Raw genomic sequence first — 13,239 nt, 5'->3', positions numbered from 1 at the left:
CATGCACTGGGCCTTGGTTCCGTTGTAGTTTATATCAAATTCCTCTGCATATTAGCGGCTAATAAGTCGTGTAACTTCTCCAAAGTATTCTCGTTAATAATCCAATGTTCCACTGAACTGTGTACTGGTTGAATGGTGTAATATATTGGTGGTCAGATTATTCTCAATAATATAAGTTATTTACTTAATTAATTTTGTTATAAATTAATTAGTATTTTGCCGGTCTTCATTCATTTTTTTTATTGCAGTTTGAATCTGACTTCCGTTACCTGTTACATTTTTACTATCTTGATTTAATTTTTCCATTTAGATTTTCTTTAGAATATTACCCACAGCATTGATATGTATTTTTCTCCAATATTCTAAGTGTTTAATATTCTAAAACACCAATACACATGCAACCTGCTTCATGAGATTTGATGTATATTTTTTTTTTTTCTTTATTCTTATACCTCATGAAATTTGTTATAGAGTTGGTTATGCTTTCTTTAGTTGAAGTTTTATTTTTGTGGCACATTGCCTCAAAGCATTTTTTTCCAGCCACATGAATCCTCATGTTCATTAATTTATTGTTTTTTCCTGGATATTTCTTGATATCACCTGATCGGTGGTGGGTGAATTTCCTTGCTTTTATTATTATTATCTATATTTCGGTTTCCCATTTTTTTCAGAATTTTGTGATTCAGCTCCTAGAGGTACTGCTATTGTTACTTTAGGAGACATGGGACTGCTTGATTTAGTGCTCTATTTTTTAATTTTAGCGTTCCTATGCGATTCAGAGCCTTAATCCCGGTGTTTTTCCGAAATAACATTTTTTCTGTGCATTTGGCAAAGATATTACTTAGCCATAGTATACCTTACATCCTCCCTAATTTTCGGCAGTATTCTAAATTACTTATATTAGGAAAAAGTATATTCATAAGAATAAAATAAAACAGCTGAAGCCAGTGGCGGAACACTCTAATGCATGGTTTCTAAGTTATAAGTGACGTAAACATATGACGTGCCGACTCCTCCCGTAAGGTGATGACGGCAAACAGCTGTCTGGTCTGAAATTCTGAATAAATATTCGTACCTGTCAAGGCTTCAAGAATGGCGGCTATGATAAGTCATTGTCCCCGTGGTTGCAGGACAGCTTTTGTGATTCGACTGCAATAGTTTAGAAGTGAGGAGGCCCGTGACAAACCCTACATAATATTGAACAGGTAAATGAATAATAGGGCCCTTTTTTGGGTAAGGAGTACACCCGGACATCCAATTCTACCAAGTTTTCGTCATTTGTTGACTTTCATAAGGTACAGAAAGATAATTATACATGCTGTATTTATTACAATAACAGTCACTGTCATATTAGGAAAATATTAAAGGAGTTACGACAAAGGCCAAAGTTTTCTTCACTTTGTTAATTGATTTTTAATTATGTAATTTTTCAATGAGAAATAGTGATAGGAAGTAATTTCTCGGATTACCTATGGAATCACTTTTCTTCAAGGATTCTAGTACTCGACCTCATGGCACAAATCCTATATACCACTACTACTACTTCCACCATTACTACAAAGAGGTTGGGATTTTTTCACGAATAGCCAATTATAAATCGAGAAGGAGGGAAGTTAATGACGTCATAAGTTACGTCATTATATCTTCGAAAGACATTCCTCTGCGTCTGTTGGCGATGTCGGTGTTACTCTTATAATTTCCAGAATTATACAACTTTCGTAGTACAGAACACAGTGAAAAATTAGATAGGGATGTAAGATACCCTGTAAAAAAGTGTCAGATATGTTGATAAAATTTGATTCCGGAAAAACAACGGGACCCCGCCTGTGAATCTCAGTAGGTGAGATTGGTAAGTTATTTATTTTTTTAAAGAGTTAGTTTGGGTGGAAATAGTTTGGCTCTTATCAAGTTGCCTTTTCCGAGTTGTGTTGTTACCCGTTTAATCACATCCGTGTGATTGTAATTCTTCTTCCTCTCCCTCTATGTCATTATTCTTCTATTTCCGGTAGAGGTAAATCGATTGTCCACTGTGATAATGTCACTGATGTCTGAAATTCCCTTAGAATAGTTCTCTTCATCATGCATTTTTTTGCGGTGGTATTCCTTTTTTTTCAGTTATCATTCATTTCAGTTCTGATATTGTTTGCTTTTGAAGTATCTGCATACCTAAATGTCTTAGGTGGGTCATTCAATCCTCTCGCCTCTAGTCCTAACTTTGCTTCCCTGTTCGACATTCCAGTTCGTTCTTGTAGTATTTGAGTTCAAAATTGTGGATATAGAATGCACTTACTTTAGATCAAACATGTTATTCTAGTCCACAATTTACATGTTTTAGTTGGCTACAGTACCAGGGTGTTTTATGTTCCTGCGAACTGCAAACGGTACATCTAGGAAGATTTATACATTTAATGGCCGTATGGCCATATTTGCAGCAGTTCTTGCATTGCATGCGTTTGGGAACATAAGATCTTAGTTCGCTATTTAATCCCAGTATTTTAATTTCGAAAGGCCAGGTTTAGCCACTGAATTTTTTCTTTGCTATTTTGATTGTTTTACTTTTGTCTTTCCTGCTTGGGACTGCTTACGTATCCCAGTCTTCAACGTTGTTGTACCCTTTTTTAAAGAATTTAATAACATTACTTTTTCTGTAATTTGATCATCTAGATGTGGCACTACTACTGTGCCTTGTACAGTGTCCATGGTATAGTGCCTTGTAACATTTGTATTTTTTAATATTCTGTTAATTTTTTTATGGGTTTCTAGTTGTTGTTTTATCCCGGCAACCTGTTTTTTTTTTTCAATTTGCCTTATACTTATCCCTTGTCATGGGCATCAATTCAATAAGGGATTTTCTAATTTTAATAGAGATATGCCAAAACCCTTGACCAGTTTGACTTTCCAAAGAGAGAATCAAAATGAGTCAAGGTTGGGTCATGACGATATCTACTTCTTTTGGGCCTATTACGGATATGGTATTGAGGTTTTAATACTACCTTGATTTTCACAAATTGGGTTATCCTGTTAACAGTCCACTGCCATGCCAGAAGTCGTAGGGAAGTTTGTTTGTTTCGCCATATAATGAATATTATCAATTTCGTCCAAGATGAGGTCCCTTTCACCAGGGAGGCCAAACTAGGGGAGGAGCAATACTGTTACCCACAGTGGTAACGTGCATGGGATCCTTACCTGGATATACACCATACTCACAGTGCCTTAAAGGGCGGCAATCTGTCGAGATCGGACCCAGCAATAACGGCATGGCTTAAAATAAAAATTTCCCCTCGCTCGACCGCGTCGGGTACTACAGCTTTACGAGTGGAGCGGAATGCAGTCTGTATCCACCCTCCGTCATGTTAAGAGCAGCGAATTTAGTAATCCAACACCATGCCAGCCCATAACGGGGAGTGCCGTCAGTGCACCTTACTTGGTGCACTGTGGTAATTAACTTGAAGGTCTTTGCAGCGTCCCTTCGACCCTTAGCTACGACTGTTTTACATTCCTTTTTCTGTACCTCTGTTCTTATTATTTCTTCCATCTGGCTTTCCACCTTCTTTAACAATTGTTTCATAGTACAACTGAGAGGTTTTCCTTCCGTTGGACGTTTCAAACCTCCTTTACTCTCAATTTCCCTTTCAGCACTGAATGGCCTTATAGGTCCCAGTGCGTGGCCTTTGGCCTAGATTTTTATATTCCATTCTAATACCATGGCAGGGTAGTCAACATAAGAGGAGGAAGGGAAGGGAAAAATTTATAGTTGGAGGAGGTGTAAAGGAGTTATAAGTCCCAATGTTCAGAAGAGAGAGTAGGTGTAAAAGAGCATACTCTCCTTACTGTGGATACCCTAAGCCCCCACCTCTCTCTCTCTCTCTCTCTCTCTCTCTCTCTCTCTCTCTCTCTCTCTCTCTCTCTCTCTCTCTCTCTCTCTCTGACCATATTGTATAAGGTTTGAATATTATATTTATTTAAGATCAGGCCGAGTTTATAAGCCGACGAGGGGTCTTTTTAGTTTGGGCAGAGCTAGGAAAGCGAGACCCAAAATGGCAGTTGGAGAGAATAAGACGTTGGTCCATTAGGTAACTACTTTCGTCTCGTCAATTTTATTGAGAGTGTAGAGAATCATTTGACGACGAAAAAGATCACAGATTATACAGATGCTTTTCATGAGGCCAAAGAGTTTCTGGCATTGTATGTCGTGGTAAATGCTGCCGTAGCTTCAATGCGGCATCGGACCTTGTGGAGAAATGGAAAGGTTCGAGCTGGGTATCTGACGAGTCTATATAGTAGTTTGAAAATTTTAAGCAGTTGTTACATTTCTAACTTTTGAATGAGGTTGCAGATGCCATTGTGAGCAGTATTGATAGTCCGATAGAACTGTTTGCCAAAATCAAGAAGCGCTTGTCGGAATGCCCGACTGTAGACAGCATATTTCTCAATGGGGTGCCGAAAACCACAGTATGTGGTCAACAGAGCTTTCCACAGGGAGATCCAGGTTTTGCTTCCTGTGGTTTTCTGTGCTAAAGCGGAGAGTGATAGAAAATCTATTGATCCAGCACCACAGTTTCACTGCTCCAATTGCAACAAGCAGGGGCATACGAAGTATTGCTGACTTTAATATTGTGGAATGTGTAAGAATTCTACACACAATTGAAAGTTCTGTCCGTTACTCAAAAAAGGTAATGATGGACCAGGGTGTCAGAATGTTGGGATTAACTATTTTAAGAAAGCTCCTCAGAAGGGATATCCAAAGACGTCTAGAAATATACAGAATTTTTGGACGGTGGAGGAACCAAAAATGAAGGGGTAGATATGGGAGAACTAAAGCCTGTGGTGAAGAAAGCCTATCTGTGTTTAGTATTTTGGATTTTGTAGATACGGGTGCATTAGTCAGTTTAGTAGACTGATTTTTATCACTCAAGGTTTTCTCAGTACCGGCTAGAACATTCAAAGGATAAAGTGTGCGATGTCCAGGTTCATGAACAGGATGTGGGGAAGGCGGATATCTGTTTTTCACTGACGAACCAGTTGATCAGTTGATAAAAGAACCAGTTTCTGTAGTTAGGGGAGTAGCCTTGGGAAATAGAATTTTACTAGGATGTAGGATTTCTATATATCCTGTGAAGGAGGTATAATATAACAATTGGTGAAACTAGAGGTTTTATCCCGTATGTTTGTGTTGAGGACATGGAAGAGAATATATCTGTCACGGGAATAATGTGGAAATAAGTAGAAATAAGGAGGAAATTGAGAGTGATAATAAATCAGAGGCCTGATGGTGAGGGGAAGAATATATAATGGTGTTTAAATGGAGGATATAATTTTAGAACCAGATATACTTGGTCTGGTGGAAATTAAGTTGAGAGATATAAAAGTGGATAAACAGGTGTGTGTGGGTCTGGTGGAAGTTAGTGAGAACTTGAAGAGTTGGTGAGTACAGTCTCATTAAATAAAGTATTAGATAAAGGAGGTACATGGCTTGAATTGTTAAACTACAATAATTCAGTTAGGAGATATCAGAAGAACAGGCATGCTGTGGATTTAGAGAAATAGAGTGATGAACCTGAATCAGTGGCATTAATAAGGGAGCAAATGGGTTTCGGCGGCTGAGGTGGAGGTTAAATAGGAGACATTTAGAAATCATTTATGTGAGGCAGACTATAAAGAATATGTAGAGTAATTAGGTGAGGTTTTACTGGATACTCAGATGCTATTCGTCTGAAGGGGGATAAACTGGTGTAAACTAACGTGTTAGGAGACAAAGTGCATGTAGAGGGAGGGACAAAGACGATTTTTGTACTGTCATATAGGATACCTTTAACGATTAGAAAGCAGATTAAGCAAGAGGTTAACAAATCGGAGGAGGAAGTTATGATTAGGCCTAGCTCGTCAACATTAAATTTTTGTTGTTCTTCTTTTTCCCTATTATCCCTACATTAAGGGGTCGGTTGCCTGATGCACCTTCTCCACTTCCTTCCTCCATCAAAAGCATCATCCTCGACCAAACCTCTTCTCTGTCTCCCTCTAGATCTTCCTCCTCATCATCCATCCTCACACATGCCCATACCACCTCAATCGTGACTCCTTTATTACCTCTGTGATCTTTACTAAGCCTGCCCTTCTTATTTCGTCATTTTCCAATCTTAAAGCAGCGGTATTTCTGTAATGCACCTAAGCATTCTCATCTCTGTTTCACAAGCTTTACTTCCTCTTTTCTTCTTAGTGCCCATGTTTTCGATCCATACATTAACACAGGTCTTATCACTGTGCTATAGATCTTGACTTTTAGCTTGATTGGCATTTTCTTATCACATACTACTCCAGCAACCTCTCTCCACCTCCACCATGCAGCTTTTATCTTACTGTCAACTTCAGCCTCACAACCTCCCTCTTGGCTTAAAGGAGATCCTAAGTATTTAGACTTTCCACCTGTTTTATAATCGAGCCTTTTCTGTTGTTGGTGGTACCTAAAAAAATGGTGTGTTTGCCAGATTTGTTTGTGCAGATTGGAGGTAGGAATATTTATTCTTCAACTGACCTGATGCAAGGGTCTTTGTAGATGCCATTGAGTGAGGAGAGTAGAAAATTGACAGCCTTTTCAATTCCAAAGGGATATTACAAATTTACAAGGATGCCTTTTGGTTTGCCAAGCTAGATAATAGAATCTTGCACAGGATGTTAGGGCAATAATGTATTTGTTTATATGGATGACATATTGATTGCTACAGATTCTATGAAGGAACATTTGAAAATGCTTAAGGAAATCCTTAGGAGGCTTAGAATGGCAGGTCTGAAAGTTAAACTAGACAAATGTGACTTCTTGAAAAAGAGTATTGTATATCTAGGACATGTCATTTCGAAAGAATGTCTTCGAGTGAATGATGACCAAGTCAAAGCCATTGTTGATTTTCCTACACCTAGAACTAAGAAAAACGTTTGTTCATTTGTGGTAATGGCAGGGTTTTTCGTAGGTTTGTGAAGGGATTTACTATGTTGTCGGCACCTTTGACAGATGTATTGAGGGATGATGTACAGTTTTCATGGGGTGAGGCTCAGCAGGAAGCCATTCAGAAAGTCAAAGAGTCTTTGATGAGTCCTCCATTTTTGAGGTTTCCTGATTTTTCTTTACCGTTCTCATTAGTGACAGATGCCAGTCAAGAGTGGGTAGATACTTGCTGTATACAGAAATTTGAGGTAAATTACATCCTATAGCATTGGACAGCAAGAAGTTCAAAACACGGGGAGTAATGAAAAGTTAATGGAAGCAGTGGACAAATAGGCGTTCACTGTGGTGTATAGTTTGGTTCATTTTAAGATGTTAATGGGGAATGAAGTGGAAGTCCTTAGGGATCGTAAGCCATTGTCAGATCTTTTTAATAAGCCATATCTTTCTCCTATGAGGGCTAGGCGGTTTTCAACAATAAGAGGTTCTCATGCTAACCTAAAGTACATTAAGGTTAAATATAACGTGGTGGTAGATGCTATTAGTAGGAATTTTGTGAATGTGGAAGATGATTTGATGGAGCAAAAACAAGATGAAGATGAGGTTTTAGCAGACTTGAAGGCATTTCTGAGAGGTGATGCATTCAGAAAGGGTTATAAGTTGCCTTATGCAGGTCTGGGATTAGAGGGTAATTTGTTGGTGAAGAAAATAAAATATAAATTAAGGAGTAATGAGGACAAGGGGGATACAACACAGAACATGGTGCCAAAAGAATTAATTCCAGTGATTTGGGGAATAATTTACTGTAAATTTGGTAGTCCATATTTGGGGATTGAGAAGACGTATCAGAAAGTACATAATAAATTTTTCTGGAAAAGCATATTTTCCTCAGTGGAGAATTTTATGAAAGCACGTTATTTGTGAATTCGTGTAAACCAGCAAGAGTTACTTCATGTAATCTTTACCTATCCCTAGCAGGCCTTTTCAATGAGTGCATATGGATTTGTTAACAAACTTTTGTGAGTTGGAGTATGGACATAAACACTTGGTGGTAGCTGATGAATTAACAAGGTTTGTGGAGATTTTTCTGTTAAGGAATAAGACTACAGAAGAGGTTGCGGTTACATTTTTAAATGGGTTTATATGTAGATATGGAGTTCTTGAGGTTCTTATAACAGATAATTGGAGAGAATTTGTGAATAGAACATCAGAATGTTTTGCGGAAGTTATGAGGATACAGTGGGTGGCAGGATAAGAACTGGGATAGATATATAGATGTGGTTGGACTTAACATAAATAAAGCGGTTAGTAACACCGTTGGTATGTCACCTATGGAGGCATTATTTGGTTATCCAGTGTGAGGTATGTTTAATTTGTTGCCTGTACCTTCTTGCTGTGACAATGCAGTTAAATCATTGATTGTGACAGCTATAGAGAGACAGACACATCTTAGTAGTAATCATAATGTGAAGACACAAGAGATGGTTATGAGAAGTAATTATTATTGTCATTATTCAGAAGATGAAACCTATTCATATGGAACAAGCCCACAGGGGCTATTAACGTAAAATTCAAGTTTCCAAGCAATATGGTGTTCATTAGGAAGTAGTAAGAGGAAGTAACAGAAAATACAGAAAGAAGAGACCCCACTTATTAAAAAGAATTAATTAACAAATAGATAAAAATGCATTACAATGCAAGGAGAATAGTATTAGGGTAATAATGTATTACACGTTCTCTTAAACTTCTGACATTCCAATTGCAAGACTTCCCCTAGGAGGCTGTTCCACCGTCCAGTGTTGTGAGGAATAAAGGACCTCTGGAATTGAGAAGTTCGACAGCGAGGCACATTTACTACATATTGGTGTTGCTGTTCAGCGAATCTGGTTGCTCTCAGTAGATAAAGGGAATCATGGATTAATTGTGAAAGGGATAGATCTATGCTGAAATACAGCTTATGAAAGAGTGACAAACAAGAGACCATCAGTCAATGGTCCAAGTCATAACTACTACTATTAGAAAGCAGAAACCTACTGCCACAATCACTCTTTCTAAACGAGATAAATCTCTGGCAGAAGTGACACCCACACCAGAGACCAGTATTCTTGTACAAACGACTAGGTTGTATTCATTTTATCGCTGTTATAAATATATGAGGCGTTATGAACGATACCTAATTTTCTTGCGGCATTTGCTTAAACTTTCAACAGATGTTTCTTAAGAATTAGATGTAAGTCAAAGGTTACACCTAGAACAGTTAAAGCTTCAGACTTTTTCAGCAAAGTTCCATCCACCTGAAGGGAAGGATGGGCTGGTTAAATCTGTATGAGATCTGCTAATCAATAATGTTTTTGTTTTACTGGAGCTCAGCCTCATACCCCACCGACTACATTATTCATTATATCGGTCTGAGTCCTGATTGAGGCTGAGAGCAGCTTTATTTCTCAAAAGTGGTGACTACTGCATCCACAAGTGTTGCATCATCGGCATACTCAACCATCTTGTTTTCCAGGCCAACAACCATGTCACTTGTATACACTAAAAATAATTGTGGACCAAGAGCACTGCGCTGTGGAACCCCAAACACGATAGGTCTAGGTTCACTGAAGATCCTGTCCACTGCAACTCTCTGCTGCCTACCTGTAAGGAAATCTTGAAGTAAACCTAAAACATATACAGCCACTCCAGGATTCTGAAGTTTATAAGCAAGTGCCTTGTGATTTACTAAATCGAAAGCAGCACTAAATTCTATCTGAATTACTCTGATACTCAAAAACTTTATCAAGGTTCCCTTGTGAATGGCATGTCACGTCTAAAAGAGCATCACAGGTACCTAGCTGTATCTATATGCATGCTGACTATCAGCTAACAAATCTTTAGATTCAGCATACCTATATAGTTTCTTAAAAATAAGTTTTCAGCAACTTTGGAGAGTAAAGGGAGAATTAAAAATGGCCTGTAGTTACAGTAGTCTGCAGATCTACGCTCTTTGGAACAGGCACTGTATTACTGAGCTTACACTCATCCGCAAAGATTACGTCCACATAAAAATCTATAGAATCTACTAAACTTGGGAAAGAACACTAGAAAGTTTTTTTATAAACAAAGGAAGAAGTTATCAGGGTCTTCTCCACCCCAGCTATCAAGATTATTCAGAATTTTTTTAATATCCCTGGAGCACAATGGAAAGTTTGCAAGAAGAGGTTCAAGACGACAAGAGTTAGGGAGAGAGACATCCTCAGCTGATTGCTTAGCTTCAAAAGCTTGATGGAGCAGTTCAGCCTTGTCCCAAGGGCCAATAACCAATCTACCATCATTTGTTAGTAGTGGTTGAATGGAAGACGAGCATGACTCAAAGATAGATTATACCATTTTGATCTACCACAAATGAGGCTGAGTAATTTTTTCAAGTTTCGTTTTCAAGGAGTTATTGTTATTTATCTTGGCTGTATGGCAAGTTCTTTTCGCAGCACAGTGAGACTCAACAAAAATGGTATAGTTTTCACTTGAACGATTTCGTCTTCATACATTGAATCTGGTCTGTATTTCGTGGTATGCTTGTCTACATGTATCATCAAACCATGGGTTGCTATTTGTCCTAAATTTGGTTACCTTTGTTAGGGAATATCTAATTAAAATAGCCATCAGCATTTCATTTAACTGCTTCTTGGGATCAGAATCAAATATAGCAACTGAGTTATTAAATGCCGGACAAGCTTCAATAATGTGATCCTAATTGGCTCTGGATTTCAACCGGACCATTTTTCCAATAGTGGAAATAGGAATATACTGATTGATAGATATGTCCATCTCAATGGTGCAATTATCAGAAGTGCCAATATATTAATGCAAAATCAGACATCACAGGAATCGTGGTTTGGGATAATGTATTTTTGAAGATTAATGTCAGAAATTACTTGATTACAAACTGGGTCCCAAGTTTGAAGGGCAGTTTCAGGTTATAGAAGAAAAAAGGGAAACTAAGTTTGTGGTTCTGAATGAAGATGCGGGAATGACGAGATTAACACTTGTATCTAAGATTAAAAGAACAACTTAATGATTAAGGGGGGTTTGGTCGGTTGTTTGATTTCCGGGAGCCAATTTATTATTATTTTTTCTCTCTTATTCTCAGTTCTTGTTTCATTGGGGTATAGTAGTGATTTGTGTTTTTTCCCTCTTCCTCTCTTCACTGATGTGGTGATTTAACATAATTTGTCAGATCTTTTAACACAGAAAGTCTCGTATCATGTAATTCATGCTTATTGTTTAGGGTCATTTGTATCATTTTGGTTATTTGTATAATTTGGATCTTAAAACCTTACATGCAAAAGTTATGTGAGAGTAAAGTAGAGTTGCATTCACAGGTAGTGATTTGTATAGATGTTATAGGATAATTAAGGTATGCTTGCCTGACAAAGGGTTAATTATAGAGATTCTGACGAGTGACAAGTTTCGTAGTTATATCATGTAAAATATTCCTAGCACATATGATACTACTATGAGATTCAGGGCCTCTGTAACACGGTTTTTTGGACTTTGCTCCTTATCAAAGCATCGAATGTAGCTGAAAGTTGACATATGTATATTTTCAAAAAAAACCACACACAAATTTTGTCAGCATTATCAATAACCTAAACCCGATCGTTTTAATTTTTATAGAGTAATAATTATCTAGCTGACGCCATGGCCAATGATTACGAGCCAAGAGTCAAAAAACATTCATTACGTAAGCAATGTAAACACCTTTTGATGAAATGTTGCTCCGCCCATCCACCAGACAGAAACTCATTCACCTTGTTTCATCGGCTCTGAAACCCAAAGACTTATGAATGGCGGAACGATACATAGATGTGGGTGGGGTATCTGTGCTAGCGTAGTAATACTACTGTATCAGTAGTGCCGCAGCAGTATTAAGCGTAATATACATAAATTAAACGTTTTAGGGCAACTGCTGGGATCCTTGAGGATCATTTAGCACTTCTTACAACTACTCGAGAATTCGAGAAATGAGTTTTTATAGCCAGAAGTTAAATTTTCTAATCCAACAATGCCCATGATAGCCTTCAGTGTTATCCTGAATTATAACGAGGCCAAAGTGGGTGGAGCCTCATGAAGTCATCATCCTGACGATAATTATTGATGAAGGTTTAAAGACAAAATACGGTACCGGCTGTTTTTTTTTCAGTAAATAGGTAGATAGCCAATAAATAAAAATTGCTTGACATTGGATATAGCAGTTATCAAATCAAGCTTGTCCCTAACTATGTTTGAAAATTACCAACTATTCCCTACATCTTGTCAATCTGATTGTGACCTATAAAGTAGACTGTAATTTCTTAGGACACTTATTCTGGGAGTTAGACTAATAATGAAGTGTTTTTTTTGTATTTCTTAATATATTTTGTTGGTTTGTTCATTATGACAATTATCAGTGGAGAGGTTTCAGAGTTCATAAAGGTGTACTGCTTTGCTTGTATTTAAATTTGTATATCACTGTTGCCAGAGGTATAGCCTTCGTTACGTATAGCCAATCATCCATCGAGAAAGAGGGAAGAAATGCTGTCATAAGTTACGTAACGAGTACGTTCGAAACCTTTTCTCTGAGTAAGTTGGCCCGTCTTCAAAAAAAGTCACTTTTACATTTTAAGTACCAAAATTGTTCAACCTACGTAATTTTTCAACCTACGTATTACAGTCAAAATTTATGTGTAGATATAATGTGTATTCTGAATAAGCGATATATTTATGAAATGCACAGATAAAAAGTTATTGCGAAAAAACCGTGTTACAGAGGCCCTGAATCTCATAGTAGTGTAGTAGTGTAGTAATGTTAGCGGGACTAGAAGCTACGTTTATAATAGGGGATGAGTTTCAATCATTAGCTATTAATTATAAGGACAGGTGTTCTTTACTTCATAATAATGTATTAGCGACAATAAAGGATATTATCTTAAAGGGTCGTGAGTTTCAGTTGACACACAACATGACTGTTGCAGAATATGGATTTAGTCGGGCCCCTAGTGAATATATCATAATGCTATTACAAACTACTTCGGCAATATATTGTCACCTATGCAAATTGACAAGACTTTGTTTTAACGAGTTGACATTGTTCCTGTTGGAAGGATCGCAGTTGTTCGACGGGGCGTGCAGGATAGTCTCTACTCAATTTTTCCTGATGAGTAGTTGAATCTACAACATGCCTGAAATTACTACAGGGTTGTGGAACTACCGCCAATATCAGAGATTACAATAGTGCTGCTACTGAAACAAGTGGAGGAAATAGACTATATGGAGTGGAT

The sequence above is a fragment of the Macrobrachium nipponense genome, chromosome 24 (assembly GCF_015104395.2).
Source record: "Macrobrachium nipponense isolate FS-2020 chromosome 24, ASM1510439v2, whole genome shotgun sequence".
In the NCBI taxonomy this organism is placed as follows: domain Eukaryota; kingdom Metazoa; phylum Arthropoda; class Malacostraca; order Decapoda; family Palaemonidae; genus Macrobrachium; species Macrobrachium nipponense.
The sequence above is the reverse complement of the archived record's forward strand: the minus strand, read 5'-3'. Positions refer to the sequence as shown.